This window comes from Pseudophryne corroboree, chromosome 4 (assembly GCF_028390025.1).
Source record: "Pseudophryne corroboree isolate aPseCor3 chromosome 4, aPseCor3.hap2, whole genome shotgun sequence".
Taxonomy (NCBI): Eukaryota; Metazoa; Chordata; class Amphibia; order Anura; family Myobatrachidae; genus Pseudophryne; species Pseudophryne corroboree.
In genome coordinates, this window is record NC_086447.1 from 155,467,175 (window position 1) to 155,491,021 (window position 23,847).

Genomic DNA, 23,847 nt, shown 5'->3' on the forward strand with positions numbered 1-23,847 from the left:
TACTGTGTTCCTGAGTGCTTTCAGACGTGAGAAAGATGACATAGCATTCCTGCAGGAAACACACCTCACCGGTCCCCACACCCGGCTTAAGGGCAAATGGTTCTCCCAGTCCTATTTTGCCTCAGCAGACTGTAAAAAACGGGGAGTGGCCATCTTAGTTCATCGTAATATCCCGTTTATCCATTCCAGGACAGTGATAGACCCAGATGGACGGTTCCTTATGGTAATGGGTACCCTCCGTTCTAAGGCTCTCACTTTGGTCTCCGTCTACGCCCCCAACCAAGACCAATCTTTGTTTTTCGATTCTCTCTCTAAACGCCTATCACGAGAAGCACAGGGAAGCATTGTCATGGGTGGCGACTTTAATACCATAATTGACCCCTTGCTAGATAGATCCAGCCCTCCGCCTCACGCTTCTATGACGACTCTCCCTCGGGCTTCCCGCACACTTACCGCCACCATGAAACTCCACGGTCTCTGTGACACTTGGCGTTCCCAACACCCCCACATCAAAGATTTTACGCACTTCTCAGCTCCACATCAACACTACTCCAGGATTGACATGATCCACATCTCCTCTGCCCTAGTGCCATCGATCTCGGATACGGGCATTACACCACTGACTTGGACGGACCACGCTGGGGTCTACCTCCTCATAGATATATACCGAGCACCTCATAGGAAATACAAATGGCGTCTTAACGACTCGCTTCTACAACACCCCTCTGCACTAGAGGAAACTAGACAAGCGATCACACACTACTTCACTGAAAATATGTCTCCCGACATCCCACTTAATATCCTTTGGGAAGCCCACAAAGCCACGATTCGCGGCACCTTGTTAGCAAAATCGTCGGCAATTAAGAAAAAAGCTGCACAGGAGATAGCCTCCCTTGAATCAGAAATAACCACCTTACTATCCAAACGTAAAGTATCCCCCGGCCCCTCTTTACTCACTCAGATAGACTCCCTCCGGGGACAACTAAACACCCTCCTCTCCAACCGCGCGGCACTAATTCTTCGGAAACTGCAACAACGCTTTTACGACAAAATGGATAAAATAGATACCCTACTAGCCAACAAACTTCGTCGTAAGCAGGCGCTGGGCGCAATAGATAAATTGTACTCGTCACAAAGGGGAACCTATACATACGACCCTGAACTGATGGCTGAAGATTTTCGCCTGTTTTATAGCTCCCTTTATAACCTACCTGACCCGCCCCTGCTGTCTCCTGACGGATCTGGGGAGTGCACTCATACCTATCTGATACCCTCCTCCCAACCCTATCTGACAATCAACTGGAAGCCCTTAATAGCCGAATCTCGGAGGAGGAGACAATAGCCACCATACGATCTATGCGCTCGTCGGCTGCTCCGGGGCCGGACGGTTTCACAGCCCAATATTATAAACTCTTCGCGAAGGAACTGGCACCACACCTAGCCTCCCTATTTAACGGTATCCTCGAGGGAGCCTCCTTTCTACCGGAGACGACCCGGGCCGACATAGTGGTAATCCCAAAGCCTGACAAAGACCCGACTAGCTGCTTAAACTACAGACCAATCTCATTACTGAATGTTGACTTGAAGATATACGCGAAAAATAAGAATTTACTTACCGATAATTCTATTTCTCGTAGTCCGTAGTGGATGCTGGGGACTCCGTAAGGACCATGGGGAATAGCGGCTCCGCAGGAGACAGGGCACAAAAGTAAAAGCTTTAGGATCAGGTGGTGTGCACTGGCTCCTCCCCCTATGACCCTCCTCCAAGCCTCAGTTAGGATACTGTGCCCGGACGAGCATACACAATAAGGAAGGATTTTGAATCCCGGGTAAGACTCATACCAGCCACACCAATCACACTGTACAACCTGTGATCTGAACCCAGTTAACAGCATGATAACAGCGGAGCCTCTGAAAAGATGGCTCACAACAATAATAACCCGATTTTTTGTAACAATAACTATGTACAAGTATTGCAGACAATCCGCACTTGGGATGGGCGCCCAGCATCCACTACGGACTACGAGAAATAGAATTATCGGTAAGTAAATTCTTATTTTCTCTGACGTCCTAAGTGGATGCTGGGGACTCCGTAAGGACCATGGGGATTATACCAAAGCTCCCAAACGGGCGGGAGAGTGCGGATGACTCTGCAGCACCGAATGAGAGAACTCCAGGTCCTCCTCAGCCAGGGTATCAAATTTGTAGAATTTTGCAAACGTGTTTGCCCCTGACCAAGTAGCAGCTCGGCAAAGTTGTAAAGCCGAGACCCCTCGGGCAGCCGCCCAAGATGAGCCCACCTTCCTTGTGGAATGGGCATTTACATATTTTGGCTGTGGCAGGCCTGCCACAGAATGTGCAAGCTGAATTGTACTACACATCCAACTAGCAATCGTCTGCTTAGAAGCAAGAGCACCCAGTTTGTTGGGTGCATACAGGATAACAGCAAGTCAGTTTTCCTGACTCCAGCCGTCCTGGAAACATATATTTTCAGGGCCCTGACAACATCTAGCAACTTGGAGTCCTCCAAGTCCCTAGTAGCCGCAGGTACCACAATAAGCTGGTTCAGGTGAAACGCTGACACCACCTTAGGGAGAAACTGGGGACGAGTCCGCAGCTCTGCCCTGTCCGAATGGACAATCAGATATGGGCTTTTGTGAGACAAAGCCGCCAATTCTGACACTCGCCTGGCCGAGGCCAGGGCCAACAGCATGGTCACTTTCCATGTGAGATATTTCAAATCCACAGATTTGAGTGGTTTAAACCAATGTGATTTGAGGAATCCCAGAACTACGTTGAGATCCCACAGTGCCACTGGAGGCACAAAAGGGGGTTGTATATGCAGTACTCCCTTGACAAACTTCTGGACTTCAGGAACTGAAGCCAATTCTTTCTGGAAGAAAATCGACAGGGCCGAAATTTGAACCTTAATGGACCCCAATTTGAGGCCCATAGACACTCCTGTTTGCAGGAAATGCAGGAATCGACCGAGTTGAAATTCCTCCGTGGGGGCCTTCCTGGCCTCACACCATGCAACATATTTTCACCAAATGTGGTGATAATGTTGTGCGGTCACCTCCGTCCTGGCTCTGACCAGGGTAGGGATGACCTCTTCCGGAATGCCTTTTTCCCTTAGGATCCGGCGTTCAACCGCAATGCTGTTAAACGCTGCCGCGGTAAGACTTGGAACAGACATGATCCTTGCTGAATCAAGTCCCTTCTTAGTATCTCTTGAAGTTCCGGGTACCAAGTCCTTCTTGGCCAATCCGGAGCCACGAGTATCGTTCTTACTCCTCTCCGTCTTATAATTCTCAGTACCTTGGGTATGAGAGGCATAGGAGGGAACACATACACCGACTGGTACACCCACGGTGTTACCAGAGCGTCCCTGCTATTGCCTGAGGGTCTCTTGACCTGGCGCAATACCTGTCCAGTTTTTTGTTCAGACGGGACGCCATCATGTCCACCTTTGGTCTTTCCCAACGGTTCACAATCATGTGGAAGACTTCCAGATGAAGTCCCCACTCTCCCGGGTGGAGGTCGTGCCTGCTGAGGAAGTCTGCTTCCCAGTTGTCCACTCCCGGAATGAACACCGCTGACAGTGTTATCACATGATTTTTCGCCCAGCGAAGAATCCTTGCTGCCATTGCCCTCCTGCTTCTTGTGCCGCCCTGTCTGTTTACGTGGGCGACTGCCGTGATGTTGTCCGACTGGATCAGCACCGGTTGACTTTGAAGCAGAGGTCTTCCTAGGCTCGGAGCATTGTAAATTGCCCTTAGCTCCAGTATATTTATGTGGAGAGAAGTCTCCAGACTTGACCACACTCCTTGGAAATTTCTTCCCTGTGTGACTGCTCCCCAGCCTCTCAGGCTGGCATACGTGGTCACCAGGACCCAGTCCTGAATGCCGAATCTGCTGCCCTCTAGTAGATGAGCACTCTGCAGCCACCACAGAAGAGACACCCTTGTCCTTGGAGACAGGATTATCCGCTGATGCATCTGAAGATGCGATCCGGACCATTCGTCCAGCAGATCCCACTGAAAAATTATTGCGTGAAATCTGCCGAATGGAATCGCTTCGTAAGAAGCCACCATTTTTCCCAGGACTCTTGTGCATTGATGCACTGACACTTGGCCTGGTTCTAGGAGGTTCCTAACTAGCTCGGATAACTCCCTGGCTTTCTCCTCCGGGAGAAACACCTTTTTCTGGACTGTGTCCCGAATCATCCCTAGGAACAGCAGACGTGTCGTCTGAATCAGCTGCGATTTTGGAATATTTAGAATCCACCCGTGCTGTCGCAGAACTACTTGAGATAGTGCTACTCCGACCTCCAACTGTTCTCTGGACCTTGCCCTTATCAGGAGATCGTCCAAGTAAGGGATAATTAAGACGCCTTTTCTTTGAAGAAGAATCATCATTTCGGCCATTACCTTGGTAAAGACCCGGGGTGCCGTGGACAATCCAAACGGCAGCGTCTGAAACTGATAGTGACAGTTCTGTACCACGAACCTGAGGTACCCTTGGTGAGAAGGGCAAATTGGGACATGGAGGTAAGCATCCTTGATGTCCAGGGACACCATATAGTCCCCTTCTTCCTGGTTCGCTATCACTGCTCTGAGTGACTCCATCTTGATTTGAACCTTTGTATGTAAGTGTTCAAAGATTTCAGATTTAGAATAGGTCTCACCGAGCCGTCTGGCTTCAGTACCACAAATAGTGTGGAATAATACCCCTTTCCTTGTTGTAGGAGGGGTACTTTGATTATCACCTGCTGGGAATACAGCTTGTGAATTGTTTCCAATACTGCCTCCCTGTCGGAGGGAGACGTTGGTAACGCAGACTTCAGGAACCTGCGAGGGGGAGACGTCTCGAATTCCAATCTGTACCCCTGGGATACTACTTGTAGGATCCAGGGGTCCACTTGCGAGTGAGCCCACTGCGCGCTGAAACTCTTGAGACGACCCCCCACCGCACCTGAGTCCGCTTGTACGGCCCCAGCGTCATGCTGAGGACTTGGCAGAAGCGGTGGAGGGCTTCTGTTCCTGGGAAGGAGCTGCCTGCTGCAGTCTTCTTCCCTTTCCTCTACCCCTGGGCAGATATGACTGGCCTTTTGCCCTTATGAGGACGAAAGGACTGAGGCTGAAAAGACGGTGTCTTTTTCTGCTGAGATGTGACTTGGGGTAAAAAAGGTGGATTTTCCAGCTGTTGCCGTGGCCACCAGGTCCGATGGACCGACCCCAAATAACTCCTCCCCTTTATACGGCAATACTTCCATGTGCCGTTTGGAATCTGCATCACCTGACCACTGTCGTGTCCATAAACATCGTCTGGCAGATATGGACATCGCACTTACTCTTGATGCCAGAGTGCAAATATCCCTCTGTGCATCTCGCATATATAGAAATGCATCTTTTAAATGCTCTATAGTCAATAAAATACTGTCCCTGTCAAGGGTATCAATATTTTCAGTCAGGGAATCCGACCAAGCCACCCCAGCGCTGCACATCCAGGCTGAGGCGATCGCTGGTCGCAGTTTAACACCAGTATGTGTGTATATACTTTTTAGGATATTTTCCAGCCTCCTATCAGCTGGCTCCTTGAGGGCGGCCGTATCTGGAGACGGTAACGCCACTTGTTTTGATAAGCGTGTGAGCGCCTTATCCACCCTAGGGGGTGTTTCCCAACGCGCCCTAACTGCTGGCGGGAAAGGGTATAACGCCAATAATTTTCTATCGGGGAAACCCACGCATCATCACACACTTCATTTAATTTATCTGATTCAGGAAAAACTACAGGTAGTTTTCACACCCCACATAATACCCTTTTTTGTGGTACTTGTAGTATCAGAAATATGTAACACCTCCTTCATTGCCCTTAACATGTAACGTGTGGCCCTAATGGAAAATACGTTTGTTTCTTCACCGTCGACACTGGAGTCAGTGTCCGTGTCTGTGTCGACCGACTGAGGTAATGGGCGTTTTAAAGCCCCTGACGGTGTTTGAGACGCCTGGACAGGTACTAATTGGTTTGCCGGCCGTCTCATGTCGTCAACCGACCTTGCAGCGTGTTGACATTATCACGTAATTCCCTAAATAAGCCATCCATTCCGGTGTCGACTCCCTAGAGAGTGACATCACCATTACAGGCAATTGCTCCGCCTCCTCACCAACATCGTCCTCATACATGTCGACACACACGTACCGACACACAGCACACACACAGGGAATGCTCTGATAGAGGACAGGACCCCACTAGCCCTTTGGGGAGACAGAGGGAGAGTTTGCCAGCACACACCAAAACGCTATAATTATACAGGGACAACCTTATATAAGTGTTTTCCCTTATAGCATCTTAATATATTATAATATCGCCACACAAAATGCCCCCCCTCTCTGTTTTAACCCTGTTTCTGTAGTGCAGTGCAGGGGAGAGTCTGGGAGCCTTCCTAGCAGCGGAGCTGTGTAGGAAAATGGCGCTGTGTGCTGAGGAGAATAGGCCCCGCCCCCTTTTCGGCGGGCTTCTTCTCCCGTTTTTCTGACAACCTGGCAGGGGTTAAATACATCCATATAGCCCCAGAGGCTATATGTGATGTATTTTTAGCCAGCATAGGTACTTTCATTGCTGCCCAGGGCGCCCCCCCCAGCGCCCTGCACCCTCAGTGACCGTTGGTGTGAAGTGTGCTGAGAGCAATGGCGCACAGCTGCCGTGCTGTGCGCTACCTTAGGAAGACTGGGAAGTCTTCAGCCGCCGATTTCTGGACCTCTTCTCTCTTCAGCATCTGCAAGGGGGTCGGCGGCGCGGCTCCGGTGACCCATCCAGGCTGTACCTGTGATCGTCCCTCTGGAGCTAGTGTCCAGTAGCCTAAGAAGCCAATCCATCCTGCACGCAGGTGAGTTCACTTCTTCTCCCCTAAGTCCCTCGTTGCAGTGAGCCTGTTGCCAGCAGGACTCACTGAAAATAAAAAACCTAACAAAACTTTTACTCTAAGCAGCTCTTTAGGAGAGCCACCTAGATTGCACCCTTCTCGGCCGGGCACAAAAACCTAACTGAGGCTTGGAGGAGGGTCATAGGGGGAGAAGCCAGTGCACACGACCTGATCCTAAAGCTTTTACTTTTGTGCCCTATCTCCTGCGGAGCCGCTATTCCCCATGGTCCTTACGGAGTCCCCAGCATCCACTTAGGACGTCAGAGAAATACTAGCTAATCGTCTGGGTCCCTTGATGCCCGGCCTGGTCCACCCGGACCAGGTCGGCTTCATCCCTGGACGCCAGGCGTCTGACAATACCAGAAGGGCAATAGATCTAATATACTCAATCCAAAAACGGAAACTTCCCTCTCTCATTTTGGCGCTCGACGCGGAGAAGGCCTTCGACCGCATATCGTGGTCTTTTGCCTTTGCAGTCCTTGACAAAATGGGATTCTCCGGAAACTTTCTAGAGGGAATCAAAGCACTCTACCGCTCCCCGTCGGCCCAGGTTATGGTTAACGGTGTCTCCTCCTCCAGTTTTGGAATCACCAATGGCACCAGGCAGGGATGCCCCCTCTTCCCTTTAATCTTTGCGCTAGTCATGGAGCCCCTAGCAGCAAGGATCCGTAATAACAGTGCTATCCATGGAATATCCACAGGCCTTTCCGAACACAAGATAGCGTTATATGCCGACGACGTCCTGATTTCCCTCACTGACCCAGCCCAATCTCTCCCCGCTCTTCTATCTGAGATTAACTCATACTCACAGCTCTCTGGCTATAAAATAAATGTGAACAAAACAGAGGTCCTCAACTTTCATATCCCGGCAGCTCTTAAACAAGGCCTTCAAACTACCCTCCCCTGCAACTGGCACACCAAGAAAATTAAATACCTTGGTGTGTACCTGACCCACCATCACCACCAACTTTTCCAAGCAAATTATCCCCGTCTATTACAGACAATTAAGGAGGACCTGGTGGACTGGTCCAGTTATTTCATATCATGGATAGGCAGAATTAACTCCGTCAAGATGAGCGTGCTCCCCCGACTCCTGTACTTATTTCAGACCCTCCCGATTTACGTCCCTACCTACGTCTTCAAGACCCTACAACGCCAATCCTCCCTTTTTATTTGGAATCATAAACGTCCCCGAGTCAGACTTAAACTGCTCCAACGCCCCTCTAGAGGCGGCGGCCTGGGTATCCCGGACTTTAAGAAATACTTTTATGCCGCGCAACTCGCTCAATGTGCACAATGGTGCAACGAGGGCGGGACACGGAAGGTCTGGGTGGGGATAGAGGCGGAGGAGACGGGCCTAGCCACGCTATCCTCCCTATTGTGGCTCCATCGGAACCGGCGTCCCCGCGCGGCCCTATCGCACCCTGTAGTAAGTCGCTCCCTAGCGACATGGGACCTGACAAATAGACGGTTCAGCCTGGCCCCATACCCGTCCCCGCTAATTCCGTTATTTCACAACCCAGCCTTTCCGCCAGGTATGAATAGAGCCACGCATACATCTTGGCGCTCGAGTGGTATTCTATATATCAATGATATCACCTCCACAGCTACTTTCCCACAATTCGCAGATATCCGTGAAGGAACAGTAATCCCCTCATCGGACTTCTTTCGCTATCTGCAAATTAGACATTTCCACTCCACCATTACCACTACCCTTCTCCACAGACATCTATCCCCTTTCGAACACATTAGCTGGAAACGCACCAACACTAAAGGCCTCATATCAGATATTTACGCCCTCCTGGACGACCTCCCCACAACATTTCGGGCCCCTCACGAATCAGCATGGGAAAAGGAACTGGGAGTTACTATAGACAATGAGGACTGGGTAGACATATGGGACAATGCGGCAGCCAGCTCCATGTGTGTGAGAATTAAAGAAAATATCTATAAATTACTCTACCGATGGTACTATGTCCCTTCCCGTCTGCATACTATGTTCCCCGACACCCCAGATGGATGTTGGAGGGGCTGTACGGATGTTGGTTCGTTCTTACACATATGGTGGGCTTGCCCCAAAATTTACAAAATATGGGGTGAACTCATTACCCTGCTTTCGAGCCTATTTGACACCTCCATCCCCCCCGACCCCCAATACTTTTTGCTCCCCATGACTCTTCCCACCCTCAATAGACATCAAAACAAACTTTTCTGACATATAGTTTCGGCAATGACATGCCAAATCGCCACAGACTGGAAGAACCCGACCCCCTCACCAATGCCGGTGATAATTTCTCGGATATGGTATGTCCACAAAATGGAATACATGACCGCAGTCATTCATAACACTTCGAAGCGATTTGATAAAGTATGGTCCCCTTGGCTAAACCTACAACAGGCTACCTCTCCATTTATAACCTGACACGGCATGCCAAGGCCCTATTCAGCTCCTGCCCCCGAAGGCTGCCCCCCCACCCCACCACCCTCTCTCTACTCCCCCTTCTCTTCTCTACAATCGGAGGTGCCCAGCCTCCTATGCTTTCCTGTTCCCTCCTGCTCGCTTTCTGAGCACTCTCTTCCTCTCATTTCCTCTGCTGACTCTCTCTGACGGAAGGCCACTCCGTTGCCGAGAGTTTCCCACCTCATATGCTTTGACTTGAATCTCTAAACATGGGAAAACACAAAAACAAAAAAGGATCTACTTTGTTGTTGTAACAATTTACTGTAATTACATCTGTTCTTTAAGCACCCAAGATGTTCGGGTGTTCTGTTATGTTATCATTGTACTTATTTCATGATCCATCCAATAAAATGTGTTTAAAAAAAAAAAAAAACATGAGAATGATGTACAACTTTAGGCCATGCAGAATGGCATGTACCAGCTACCCATTTCCAGCAAAAGGGGAATTAGATCACACATAGCCTAAATGACCACTACATTACACATAGCCTATGACCAAAACACACTACACTCATCAGTGCCTGTGCCCAAACTACACCTACATGCCACCTCAAAATTATACAAGCACCCACAAGATTGTCAGTTTGCGCCCAGTGTTTCCAAAAGAAGCACACACTAGAACAAGCACCACTAAAGATTACACAACTGTCACGCATCCGCAGGGGTTCGGTATGACCAACCGCGGCATCCGACAATAAGGATCCCGACACCAGACTTGGGTAAATACTTTACCCCTCTCCTGTCCCCATGCCCTAACCCATGGCGGCTACGGCTAATGACCTCCTAGTGCCTAAACCTACCCCCCACCCCCTCAACCCCGATACTCCCCTTTGGTATTCCAGCGGTCTGTGTTCCAGTGCCGGTCTACTGAATGGCGTTGGACTTCCGGCCTCTGTCACATGACTTCTGGCATCCGTACCTCCGGAATGCTGATCACATACCCTCCGCAGCCCCAAATATCCCACCCTCCTCCAAAGAACCAGTCAGTAACTGGCACTTCGCACCTCTACAAGCATCGCTTGGAATATGCAAATACTACTACTAACAGCACAATCGTTTTGGAAACCCTAACTCCCACTAATAGGGTCAGAATTAGATTTAAAAAATTATTTCTTCAACAAAATATCTATTAACAATAATACACAAACTTACCACAGCACTTTCAATTAATTAAAAATAACACCGCGCAAAAAAAATAATTCTATAGTCAAGGATATTTGAATGAATTTAGGGTAATTTGAGGGTACAGATTCCAAATATGCCATTGGTTTTCCCAGTTTGGCTCTATTTTTTTTAGATATTGCATATACCCTGAAATTGCATTTTTCCCATAAGCGCTTTAGACCTGCTTGTCTTAAAGTGGGTACACACTAGAAAGATATATCTGCAGATCAGTTGATCTGCAGATATTTCTATGGACGGATCGGGCAGTGTGCTGTGCATACACACTGCCCGATCCATCGGGGACTGACGTCATGAACTGGCCCAGCCCACCAAGTTTAGCTGTCAATCACCGCCGGCCGCCGCATGTGTATGGGCAGTCGGCCGACCGCCATAAACACACAGCGACGCGCCAATATATCGGTAGATATATTGGCCGTCGGCTGTGCTGCGTGGCCGACGCGATACGTCTGTGAACGACGGAGTTCACAGACGTATCGGCCATACAAGAGATATATCGGCCGTTCAAGAGAATGGCCGATATATCGGCCAGTGTGTACGAGCCTTTAGTAGTTGTGGTTTGATCTTCATTGTGTACTTACTGCATCTGATACTTTTAGTTACTTGTTTCTTCGTTCACAAACATCATTAAAAAGCAAAAATTATTGTTTTTCCAGGCAAACATGAGTTCATCTCGAAGATCTTGCTTAAATTATCATGATGTATTGTGTTAAATTTGTGGCGAACACACATTCCTCAAGCAAAGAAAAAACATAACTGAATTTGTGAAGTAAGCCTATCTTGCATATTTTGGTATAAAGCTTGGTGATCAAGATAAGCCCTGGGCTCCCCACAAAGGGGGTCATTCAGACCCGATCGCAAGCTGCATTTTTTTGCAGCCGCGTGATAGGGTCTGAACAGCGCATGCGGATGGGCCGCAGTGCGCAGCCTGTAGTGTGTTTTTCCTCTTTCATTTTGAGGGTGACTCCAAATCCAGACCTCCATGGGTTAATAAATTTGATTTCCATTGATAATTTTTGTGTGATTTTGTTGTCAGCACATTTAACTATGTAAAGAACAAAGTATTTAATAAGAATATTTCATTCATTCAGATCTAGGATGTGTTATTTTAGTGTTCCCTTTATTTTTTTGAGCAGTGTATGTTGTTTTATCAAATAAATATTCATTTTGAGTGTCTTGAGTTTCTTTTGAAGTGATTTGTAGTAATTTCTACATGCTAAGCTACACAGTTCTGCATATCCAAAACTTAATACGTGTTTTACTGTTTTTCATGGGGTACAAAAGTAGAGCCAATCTGGGAAACCCAATGTCATATTCCGAATCAGCACCCTCAAATTACCCTATAAAGACCGAAAAATTCTTGACTATAGGCAGTGTTGACCAGTGTAAGCTATTAAGTTAAATCTATATAAATGTGTTATCGATATAAAAAGCCTTAGGTCCTCTGCTGTTTTTACGGGCAACTGGGCCATTAATTGCAGCATCTATAGATCACGAACAATAAAATGATGGTCAGCCACCTGATGTGGTTGGGATGGATGGTACAGCCTGAATGTAATACCCCTTTCACATCGCACAAATAACCCGGTACCGACACGGCAATATGCCGATTTAGCGGGTCGCCTGACCCGTTAAATCAACCCGGTAAAAAAGAAGGGTTTTACCCGGGTTGATTACCGGGTCAGGTGCGGTGTGAATGGGAGCCGTGTCGATGCGACACGGTTCCCATTCACAAGATAGGGAGAGGCGGCGCTGGAGATGAGCTCATCTCCCGACGCCGCCTCCACCCCCGCCCCTGCTGCTGCTGCGCGCTCCGTTGTTATGGCAACCGACCCGGTATATTGCCGGGTCGGAAAGCCAGCAGAGGAGTGCAAATGCCGGATCCCACCCGGTAAGTACACGTTTGTCTTACTGGGTAGGATCCGGCATTTGCAGTCTGAATGCAACATAAGTGTAGAATTACTCTACATACACACCAGTCATTACCAGTGTGCCAAGACTGATCTTATCAAACGTGCACAAATTACAATACTAGTAGTGTGATAAAAAGATAATACCTTCGCCACATCAAATCTTCCCCTCTTACAAATTCACAGGATCACCTACAGAGAAAAAAACAAAAAAACATTCCTGATAAATAATCTTCAATATACCAGTCATACAATTATACCTTCATCTGAAGGAAATCTGAGCGCAAACACAGCTGGCATGCGGACAAAGTTTGACAGTATGTACAGTTGACGGACAGAGCCAATTGTACTCTGAAACAAACACGGTTAACAAAAAATAAAAACACACTTTCATAACCACCAACACTATGTATTTTCTGTGCCAACTGGGCACAGGGCAAATTTAAGGACAGAAAAAAAGGGAAAGCCATTAACAAAGTAAAAAAAAAAAAGTGTACGCTGTATGTTAAATGTGCCTTGTGTTACTTGCAACTCCCTAGCCTACAGGCCAATTTACAATATGGTAAAGAAACTCATCAGTTATTTGTTTAACCCAAAACATTGTCCACATGGCAACACAGTGGTTAGAATTACTTTAAGGTGTTACATACATTCCAAACAGGATGCTATTATATTGCACAGATACAAATACATAACGCAAATCAGATGGGAAATACAGATGTGTCCTCATACATCTAGCCTCAATATGCCAAGCATTGAAAGGTGCCTGGAGTGAATGAGCCGCCAGGTCCCATGCTACTTTGCTAGCGTCAAGAGTCTTTATTTTGAAGAAAATGCAGATTCATTTGATATGTGACTGAGTCTGTATACGGAGCACAAGAGAACTTGTATTGGAAAAAACTGCAGCTGCTACATCGTAGCACTTTGTATAGCGATTCAGAGACTCAGTCACACAGGTATACAAGTGTTGCAGAGCAGATTAATCAATGCAGTCTCCTGGTGCTTCTTAGCTAGAATGCGTTACGACTAATGTGAATTTCCAGAACGTTGGACGGCCAGTTATAGCAGTGTCTCGCGGGAGCTGGCGCTTCGAGAGGGGCTGTTTGCCACTAATGCAGCAATGATGTATCTGTATGGCCCTATCACAATATAAGTGATATGTGAAACCCTTGATGCATAAGGTGGCAAAACAACAACTGCTGGAGGGGAAGGAGACCCTACACTGCAGTGCCAGCATTACAGTGATGGACAGCCAAGACATTTACCAATGAAATCCGTCATTTGGACCAATCATAAAATGCTAAATAATAAGACAATTAAAATGGGTAACTAGCGCTTGCTTTTATGATACAGTACATGTCTTGGAGCTGGTTTTCCTTCGTTTTGGAAAGATGTGTTGCGGCAGCATAGTTTGCACGACAACACTGCAGCCATTATCTGCAAAGGAGTCACACTATTACCTGATTGGATGTGTGGCAGCCAGCGAGAGGTAAGCATTTGTTAGTGCGACATATGTTTTCCTTGTAACTTATAGCAATCAGCTTTGTGGAGGAACAAGAGGTTGGGGCTGGGTGGCCGGGATCACGACCGGATCTCGGAACAAGAGGAGGTAACTAAAGAGCTGGTGAGTAAGCTACTGCCATATTATTACACTTTAGAATGCAACAGCTCCTAACACATACACTTCCTACAATCCCATCTGAACCAGATAGCTGTGGTGCAGTAAGCGGGCGAGAACTCCATCAGTATAGATCAGCGATGGAGAAGAAGATAAAGGCAAACGGCACTGTACAATACTAACAGACTACTATGGATTGTCATAAGAGGTACTCCTAATGAGGAACAGAAATGGCAGAGAAGCAGCAGCGTACGCTGTGAGTCAAGTGGGAAAACGCCGCATTTTTGGAAAAGCACATCATTTTCCCCCCACAGTAACAATCTTTATAAAATAATTATTAAAAGTATGTTTCTATGTAAGGCTCATGTAACTGAACATATCTACATAATAAGCCAGGGTGATGCGTACTCCTGGAAACCTGCTTTGTGTAGGGCTTCGGGGCTAGACACAAGTGTTGAACGGGTTCCGGTCTGAAGATCGATAGTATCTAGGTTGACAATGTTTAGGTCGACAGTCACTAGGTCGACATGGATGGAAGGTCAACAGGGTTTCTAGGTCGACGTGTGATAGGTCGACAGGTCTAAAGGTCGACATGAGTTTTTCACATTTTTCTTCTTTTTTTGAATTTTTTCATACTTGGACTACGATTGGAACAGTAATCTGTGCCGAGCGAAGCGGTAGTGGAGCGAAGGCACTATGCCCATGCGAGGGGACGCGGTGCACTCATTTGGGATGCCGGTCACTCTACGAAGAAAACGACACCAAAGAAAAAAAAAATCCTCATGTCGACCTTTAGACCTGTCGACCTAGCACATGTCGACCTAGAAACCCTGTCGACCTTCCATCCATGTCGACCTAGTGACTGTCGACCTACAGTGGTCGACCTAAACACTGTCGACCTAGATACTGTCGATTTGATGAACCACACCCGTGTTGAACGCACCTGCACTGCACAATGCCCAGCATGGGAGAAGATGCTCTACGCAGCTAATCACATCCATTCTCATGTCAAATAGTAGCCAACGCGGTAATTAACGGAATAGCTCCAGGGCTAAATTCCTGCATAAGAAAAGAATTGCCCCCATAACGTATACATAAACACTGCATACACCACAGCTTTATTCCAGGTGAAAGCAGGGAAACATAGGCGACAGCTCAGTAAAGCCAAATAAAAAAGTTTGACAGGCTGCATCCCCGTTCATAAATATCTATACACTCACCACACAAGGTGCCCACAAAGTAAAACGTTACATAACAATGTCACAGCCCACGGCCACCAGGTGGCGATAATTTCCATGGAGTACACTATGATACATATTAAAAAATGGCAAAGTACCAACCGAGTAGGTTTATAATGAACCTGATGTGCTACGGAAACACTCGGGGGGGGGTTTTACTTTCTGTGCATACATTTACATCCAGCATCTCTGTGCAAACACTTCATTACATTTATATTTAATCACAAACTCAATCAGTCTACACCACGCATTTCAGCACGATCCACGTGCTCACGGACGTTATTTAATCTGAGAAAAAGGACAGAAGGCAGATAGATGCCATTTCCTCCTCAGGAAACAGCGGTTTCGCTGACTCGCATGTCAACCTGAACAATGAGGGAAAATTATTTGACACTGAAATTAAACTGATCATTTCTATAGTGAGGTGAGATTCTCTCAGACTTGCTGAACAAGCAGCCTCAGCATGATGTATGAGCTCCTGGCCGGCAGTGCATGCTAGAACATGCTGCATAAGCCAGGTATCCGCTTCAGGCATACATCCATATCCAGCTCCAGTCCTCAGGTACGCCATGTTTTCAGGATTGCTCCAAACCATGGCATGTTGGGAGAGCTGTTGGACAGGATCTGAGAAACCCCAGCACAGATTTGTTTTTTTTCTGTTATACTCCTAACTATATAACCAGCATACCACAAACAGCATAGTGCTCCTGCACTTTACATCCGTGCGACAGCTGTGCGTCGCCCAAGTGACATCACATCAGATGTCAGCAGGTATTTAACATGAAAACACTGAAATACTGAGTCAGACTACTACTTTATTAGAAATTACGACAACGGCTTGCTATTTTTGCAGTTTTTATTTATATTTAGTTTGTACTTTACTTGCCGATTTCCTGCACAACTCGCTTTTACGTTTCAATTCAATCAGTATGGTGGGCACCTAAGAAGCAGACCGAGGCTGTATCTCTGCGCACAACTCGCTTGGCATGGTAAGGTGGGTGGAATGAAGGGGGGGAGGGGGGGGGGGGGGGGGGGGGGGGGGAGAAACAAAAAAAACACAAGGGAGTAGTTCCTAGGTTAAATCCACCAAAAACTCGTCTTTGAGTGGAATCACAGGACAGAAGCTGAACTAAAAATCTGGTGTTACCTACACACATGCAAACACGGAGAGTCCGAGGATGGCTGTAATGAGACCGTTTGCCATCATGTGGCTATCTCCTACACTGGCTTATGTTACAGCCATCAAATCCAGGGATCGCAGTGATGAAGGCAAGTAGGACTGTATTTTCATTTATATAAAACCCAAGACTTAGCTGTTAGGAGATGTTCACAGTGTACAAAGTGTGACTGCGTGAAATAAGAGTGCCTAACCACAGGAACTCCCACCGTTAGCAGCAGGTGCAAAACTGGGTCCACAAATGCCTCATCACGCACCTGCATTTACAATTCAGATCACTCACATGAAACCAGGAGGACTGGACAGAGAAGAAACACCGATCACCCTAGCCTGGCACTGCCCTCTTACAGTATACCAAGTGCTTCCTCACCGTGGACAGAACTGACTCTTCCTCCTGTTCACACGTTGTGAAATACTTTCTGGTAAGGGTAACAGGAAGTAACGGCTAACACATGACATTATTTGTACGTTGTCCTTACACAGGATTTTTCTTAAGAAATTACAGCAGCAGCTCCTGCCATCTCATCCCAAATACATGGCAAAATAAGATAGCACGTAGTAAGCCATTACAAAGTGCCAACTAAGCGAATACATGTTACATTGTACGAGTAGTAAGACACATGAAAAGGAAAGTTCTCTACTGCAACAGAAAAATTAAGCTGTAACCATAAAAGCTGAAGTTTCACGATATAGGAATAGGAAAGAAGAGAAAACAAAATTACAGCTAAGGAGATCTTTACATTTACGCAGCTTCCAACAATACCTCCACCATGAGTAAAGCGCAGCCATACTGGATGATAAAGTTGGCTGCCCTAATTCCCTGAGGAAAACAATTCCCCCACTAGAACTCCAGCAGTGTAGAAACGATTTATTCGATAAATGATCCGCACTACATTAGGGATGCTGTAGGAACTAGTAAGCCATGTATTGTAATACAGGTTGAGTATCCCATATCCAAATATTCCGAAATACGGACTTTTTTGAGTGAGTGCGAGATAGTGAAATCTTTGTTTTTTTGATGGCTCAATGTACACAAACTTTGTTTAATACACAAAGTTATTAAAAATATTGTATTAAATGACCTTCAGGCTGTGTGTATAAGGTGTATATGAAACATAAATGAATTGTGTGAATGTACACACACTTTGTTTAATGTACAAAGTTATAAAAAATATTGGCTAAAATGACCTTCAGGCTGTGTGTATAAGGTGTATATGTAACATAAATGCATTCTGTGCTTAGATTTAGGTCCCATCACCATGATATCTCATTATGGTATGCAATTATTCCAAAATACGGAAAAATCCGATATCCAAAATACCTCTGGTCCCAAGCATTTTGGATAAGGGATACTCAACCTGTAGTATGCAGTCTAAAGGTGGGTACACACTACGCGACGTGCTCTATAAGAGATGTCGCCTAGTGTTACTCCCTCCCGGACCGGGCCGTCGGCCATACACACTAAGCGATATGACGTTCATATTGCTCAGTGGCGTCAAGCAGCGGCTGGGTCGTGCAGGCAGCTCTTGGACGGCAATCCATATTGAGCTGCCTGCAGGGCAGACAGTGAGGGTCATTAACATCCCGTGCATTGATGGTCCCTACACACTTGCAGAGAAAATGAGCGACGTTGCTCAGGAAGGGTGAAAATGAGTGACGTCGCTCATTTTCTCGCCAAGTGTGTGTGCATCTTAAGAGACCAAGAAAGACCTGCACATGAGAGAAATCCCCAGCATTCCGACCACCTCAAAACTCACCTACCCGGTTACACCCTGTAACAGTTACTATATTTACACAACAGATTTTTGGAGTGCTTTACATGATCGGCATAGTTTCATTCTAAGTATTCAGTCATCATAACAAACACTGAGCATTCTGCTTCCAGCATCAAGTGTACTTAACCACTTAGCTGACAATTTATTTCCCCAAAAAACGCTCCAAAATTGTCGGGGGGCTTTATGAGTGAATTAGGTGAAGAACATGAATTTAACCCTATCCAAAATAATTTTTGTAAAAAAAGAACAAAACAATACAGGTTGAGTATCCCACATCCAAATATTCCAAAATACGGAATATCCCGGAATACGGAATTTTCTGAGTGAGAGCGATATTGTGAAACCTTTGTTTTCTGATGGCTCAATGTACACAAACTTTGTTTAATGCACAAAGTTATTAAAAATATTGGCTAAAATCACCTTCAGGCTGTGTATATAAAGGTGTATATGAAACATAAATGCATTCTGTGCTTAGACTTGGTTCCCATCACCATGATATCTCATTATGGTATGCAATTATTCCAAAATATGGAAAAAAATAAGAATTTACTCACCGGTAATTCTATTTCTCGTAGTCCGTAGTGGATGCTGGGTACTCCGTAAGGACCATGGGGAATAGACGGGCTCCGCAGGAAACTGGGCACACTAAGAAAGATTTGGTACTACCTGGTGTGCACTGGCTCCTCCCTCTATGCCCCTCCTCCAGACCTCAGTTAGGATACTGTGCCCGGAAGAGCTGACACAATAAGGAAGGATTTTGAATCCCGGGTAAGACTCATACCAGCCACACCAATCACACCGTATAACTCGTGATATTAAACCCAGTTAACAGTATGAATATAACTGAGCCTCTCAACAGATGGCTCAACAATAACCCTTTAGTTAGGCAATAACTATATACAAGTATTGCAGACAATCCGCACTTGGGATGGGCGCCCAGCATCCACTACGGACTACGAGAAATAGAATTACCGGTGAGTAAATTCTTATTTTCTCTGACGTCCTAGTGGATGCTGGGGACTCCGTAAGGACCATGGGGATTATACCAAAGCTCCCAAACGGGCGGGAGAGTGCGGATGACTCTGCAGCACCGAATGAGAGAACTCAAGGTCCTCCTCAGCCAGGGTATCAAATTTGTAGAATTTAGCAAACGTGTTTGCCCCTGACCAAGTTGCAGCTCGGCAAAGTTGTAAAGCCGAGACCCCTCGGGCAGCCGCCCAAGATGAGCCCACCTTCCTCGTGGAATGGGCTTTCACTGATTTAGGATGCGGCAATCCAGCCGCAGAATGCGCCAGCTGAATTGTGCTACAAATCCAGCGAGCAATAGTCTGCTTAAAAGCAGGAGCACCTATTTTGTTGGGTGCATACAGGATAAAAAGCGAGTCAGTTTTCCTGACTCCAGCCGTCCTGGAAACATAAATTTTCAAGGCCCTGACTACGTCCAGTAACTTGGAATCCTCCAAGTCCCTAGTAGCCGCAGGCACCACAATAGGTTGGTTCAAGTGAAAAGCTGATACCACCTTAGGGAGAAACTGGGGACGAGTCCTCAATTCTGCCCTATCCATATGGAAAATCAGATAAGGGCTTTTACATGACAAAGCCGCCAATTCTGACACACGCCTGGCCGAAGCCAAGGCCAATAACATGACCACTTTCCACGTGAGATATTTCAGATCCACGGTTTTAAGTGGTTCAAACCAATGTGATTTTAGGAAACTCAACACCACATTGAGATCCCAAGGTGCCACAGGAGGCACAAAAGGGGGCTGAATATGAAGCACTCCCTTCACAAAAGTCTGAACTTCAGGCAGTGAAGCCAGTTCTTTCTGGAAGAAAATCGACAGAGCCGAAATCTGGACCTTAATGGAACCCAATTTTAGGCCCATAGTCACTCCTGACTGTAGGAAGTGCAGAAAACGACCCAGCTGAAATTCCTCTGTAGGGGCCTTCCTGGCCTCACAACACGCAACATATTTTCGCCAAATGCGGTGATAATGGTTTGCGGTTACTTCTTTCCTGGCTTTTATCAGCGTAGGAATGACTTCCTCCAGAATGCCCTTTTCCTTTAGGATCCGGAATTCAACCGCCATGCCGTCAAACGCAGCCGCGGTAAGTCTTGGAACAGACAGGGACCCTGCTGTAGCAGATCCTGTCTGAGCAGTAGAGGCCATGGGTCCTCTGATAACATTTCTTGAAGTTCCGGGTACCAAGCTCTTCTTGGCCAATCCGGAACCACGAGTATCGTTCTTACTCCTCGCCTTCTTATTATTCTCAGTACCTTTTGTATGAGAGGCAGAGGAGGGAACACATAAACCGACTGGTACACCCACGGTGTCACTAGAGCATCCACAGCTATCGCCTGAGGGTCCCTTGACCTGGCGCAATATCTCTTTAGCTTTTTGTTGAGGCGGGACGCCATCATGTCCACCTGTGGCCTTTCCCAACGGTTTACTAACAGTTGGAAGACTTCTGGATGAAGTCCCCACTCTCCCGGGTGTAGGTCGTGTCTGCTGAGGAAGTCTGCTTCCCAGTTGTCCGCTCCCGGAATGAACACTGCTGACAGTGCTAGTACGTGATTTTCCGCCCATCGGAGAATCCTTGTGGCTTCTGCCATCGCCACCCTGCTTCTTGTGCCGCCCTGTCGGTTTACATGGGCGACTGCCGTGATGTTGTCTGATTGGATCAGAACCGGCTGGTTTTGAAGCAGGGGCCTTGCCTGACTTAGGGCATTGTAAATGGCCCTCAGTTCCAGAATGTTTAGGTGTAGGGACGACTCCTGACTTGACCAAAGTCCCTGGAAATTTCTTCCCTGTGTGACTGCGCTCCAGCCCCGAAGGCTGGCATCCGTGGTCACCAGGACCCAGTCCTGTATGCCGAATCTGCGGCCCCCTAGAAGATGAGCACTCTGCAGCCACCACAGTAGAGACACACTGGTCCTTGGAGACAGGGTTATCAGTTGATGCATCTGAAGATGCGATCCCGACCACTTGTCCAAGAGGTCCCACTGGAAGGTCCTTGCATGGAACCTGCCGAATGGAATTGCTTCGTATGAAGCCACCATTTTCCCAGGACTCGTGTGCAGTGATGCACCGATACCCGTTTTGGTTTTAGGAGGTCTCTGACTAGAGATGACAGCTCCTTGGCTTTCTCCCGCGGGAGAAACACTTTTTTCTGTTCTGTGTCCAGAATCATCCCCAGGAACAGTAAGCGTGTGGAAGGAACCAGTTGTGACTTTGGAATGTTTAGAATCCAGCCATGCTGTTGTAGCACTTCCCGAGATAGTGCTACTCCGACCAGTAACTGCTCCCTGGACCTCGCCTTTATCAGGAGATCGTCCAAGTACGGGATAATTAAAACTCCCTTTTTTCGAAGGAGTATCATCATTTCTGCCATTACCTTGGTAAACACCCTCGGTGCCGTGGACAGTCCAAACGGTAGTGTCTGGAATTGGTAATGGCAATCCTGTACCACAAATCTGAGGTACTCCTGGTGAGGAAGGTAAATTGGGACATGCAGGTACGCATCCTTGATGTCCAGGGATACCATGTAATCCCCCTCGTCCAGGCTTGCAATAACCGCCCTGAGCGATTCCATCTTGAACTTGAATCTTTTTATGTATGTGTTCAAGGATTTCAAATTTAAAATGGGTCTCACCGAACCGTCCGGTTTCGGTACCACAAACAGTGTGGAATAGTAACCCCGTCCTTGTTGAAGTAGGGGTACTTTGACTATCACCTGCTGGGAATACAGCTTGTGAATTGCCTCTAGTACAGCCTCCCTGCCCGAGGGAGTTGTCGGTAAGGCCGATTTGAGGAAACGGCGGGGGGGAGGCGCCTCGAATTCCAGCTTGTACCCCTGAGATACTACTTGAAGGATCCAGGGATCTACCCGTGAGCGAACCCACTTATCGCTGAAATTTTTGAGGCGGCCCCCCACCGTACCTGGCTCCGCCTGTGGAGCCCCACCGTCATGCGGCGGATTTGGAAGAAGCGGGGGAGGACTTTTGTTCCTGGGAACCTGCTGCGTGGTGCAGCTTTTTTCCCCTTCCTCTGCCTCTAGACAGAAAGGACCCGCCTTTTCCCCGCCTGTTTTTCTGGGGTCGAAAGGACTGTACCTAATAATACGGTGCTTTCTTAGGCTGTATGGGGACATGGGGCAAAAATGCTGACTTCCCAGCTGTTGCTGTGGAAACAAGGTCTGAGAGACCATCCCCGAATAACTCCTCACCCTTATAAGGCAAAACTTCCATGTGCCTTTTAGAATCTGCATCCCCTGTCCACTGCCGAGTCCATAAGCCTCTCCTAGCAGAAATGGACAATGCACTTATTCTAGATGCCAGCCGGCAGATCTCCCTCTGTGCATCTCTCATGTACAAGACTGAGTCTTTTATATGCTCTACGGTTAGCAATATAGTGTCCCTGTCCAGGGTGTCAATATTTTCTGACAGGGAATCTGACCAAGCAGCAGCAGCACTGCACATCCACGCTGAAGCAATAAGCTGGTCTCAGTATAACACCAGTGTGTGTATATATAGACTTTAGGATAGCCTCCTGCTTTCTATCAGCAGGTTCCTTTAGGGCGGCCGTATCCGGAGACGGTAGTGCCACCTTTTTAGACAAACGTGTGAGCGCTTCATCCACCCTAGGGGGAGTTTCCCAACGTGACCTATCCTCTGGCGAGAAAGGGAACGCCATTAGTAATTTTTTTTGAAATCACCAATTTTTTATCAGGAAAAGCCCACGCTTCTTCACACACTTCATTTAATTCTTCAGATGGGGGAAAAACTATTGGCAGTTTTTTCTCCCCAAACATAATACCCTTTTTTGAGGTACCTGGGTTTATATCAGAAAATAAGAATTTACTTACCGATAATTCTATTTCTCATAGTCCGTAGTGGATGCTGGGACTTCCGTAAGGACCATGGGGAATAGCGGCTCCGCAGGAGACTGGGCACAAAAGTAAAAGCTTTAGACTAGCTGGTGTGCACTGGCTCCTCCCCCTATGACCCTGCTCCAAGCCTCAGTTAGGATACTGTGCCCGGACGAGCGTACATAATAAGGAAGGATTTTGAATCCCGGGTAAGACTCATACCAGCCACACCAATCACACTGTACAACCTGTGATCTGAACCCAGTTAACAGTATGATAAACGTAGGAGCCTCTGAAAAGATGGCTCACAACAATAAACAACCCGATTTTTTTGTAACAATAACTATATACAAGTATTGCAGACAATCCGCACTTGGGATGGGCGCCCAGCATCCACTACGGACTATGAGAAAAATAATTATCGGTAAGTAAATTCTTATTTTCTCTGACGTCCTAGTGGATGCTGGGACTTCCGTAAGGACCATGGGGATTATACCAAAGCTCCCAAACGGGCGGGAGAGTGCGGATGACTCTGCAGCACCGAATGAGAGAACTCCAGGTCCTCCTCAGCCAGGGTATCGAATTTGTAAAATTTTGCAAACGTGTTTGCCCCTGACCAAGTAGCTGCTCGGCAAAGTTGTAAAGCCGAGACCCCTCGGGCAGCCGCCCAAGATGAGCCCACTTTCCTTGTG

At 47.2% G+C, this 23,847-nt stretch overlaps 1 protein-coding gene across 1 annotated transcript in view; it reads right to left on the minus strand.

Annotated features, from left to right (window-relative positions):
• Positions 1-23,847, minus strand: part of NCK1 (NCK adaptor protein 1) — a 270,866-nt gene that overhangs the window by 162,130 nt on the left and 84,889 nt on the right. Inside the window, exon 2 of the mRNA XM_063915505.1 lies at positions 12,626-12,670. The gene's annotated coding sequence lies outside the window, so the exon portion shown is untranslated. The remainder of the gene's footprint in view (positions 1-12,625; positions 12,671-23,847) is intronic.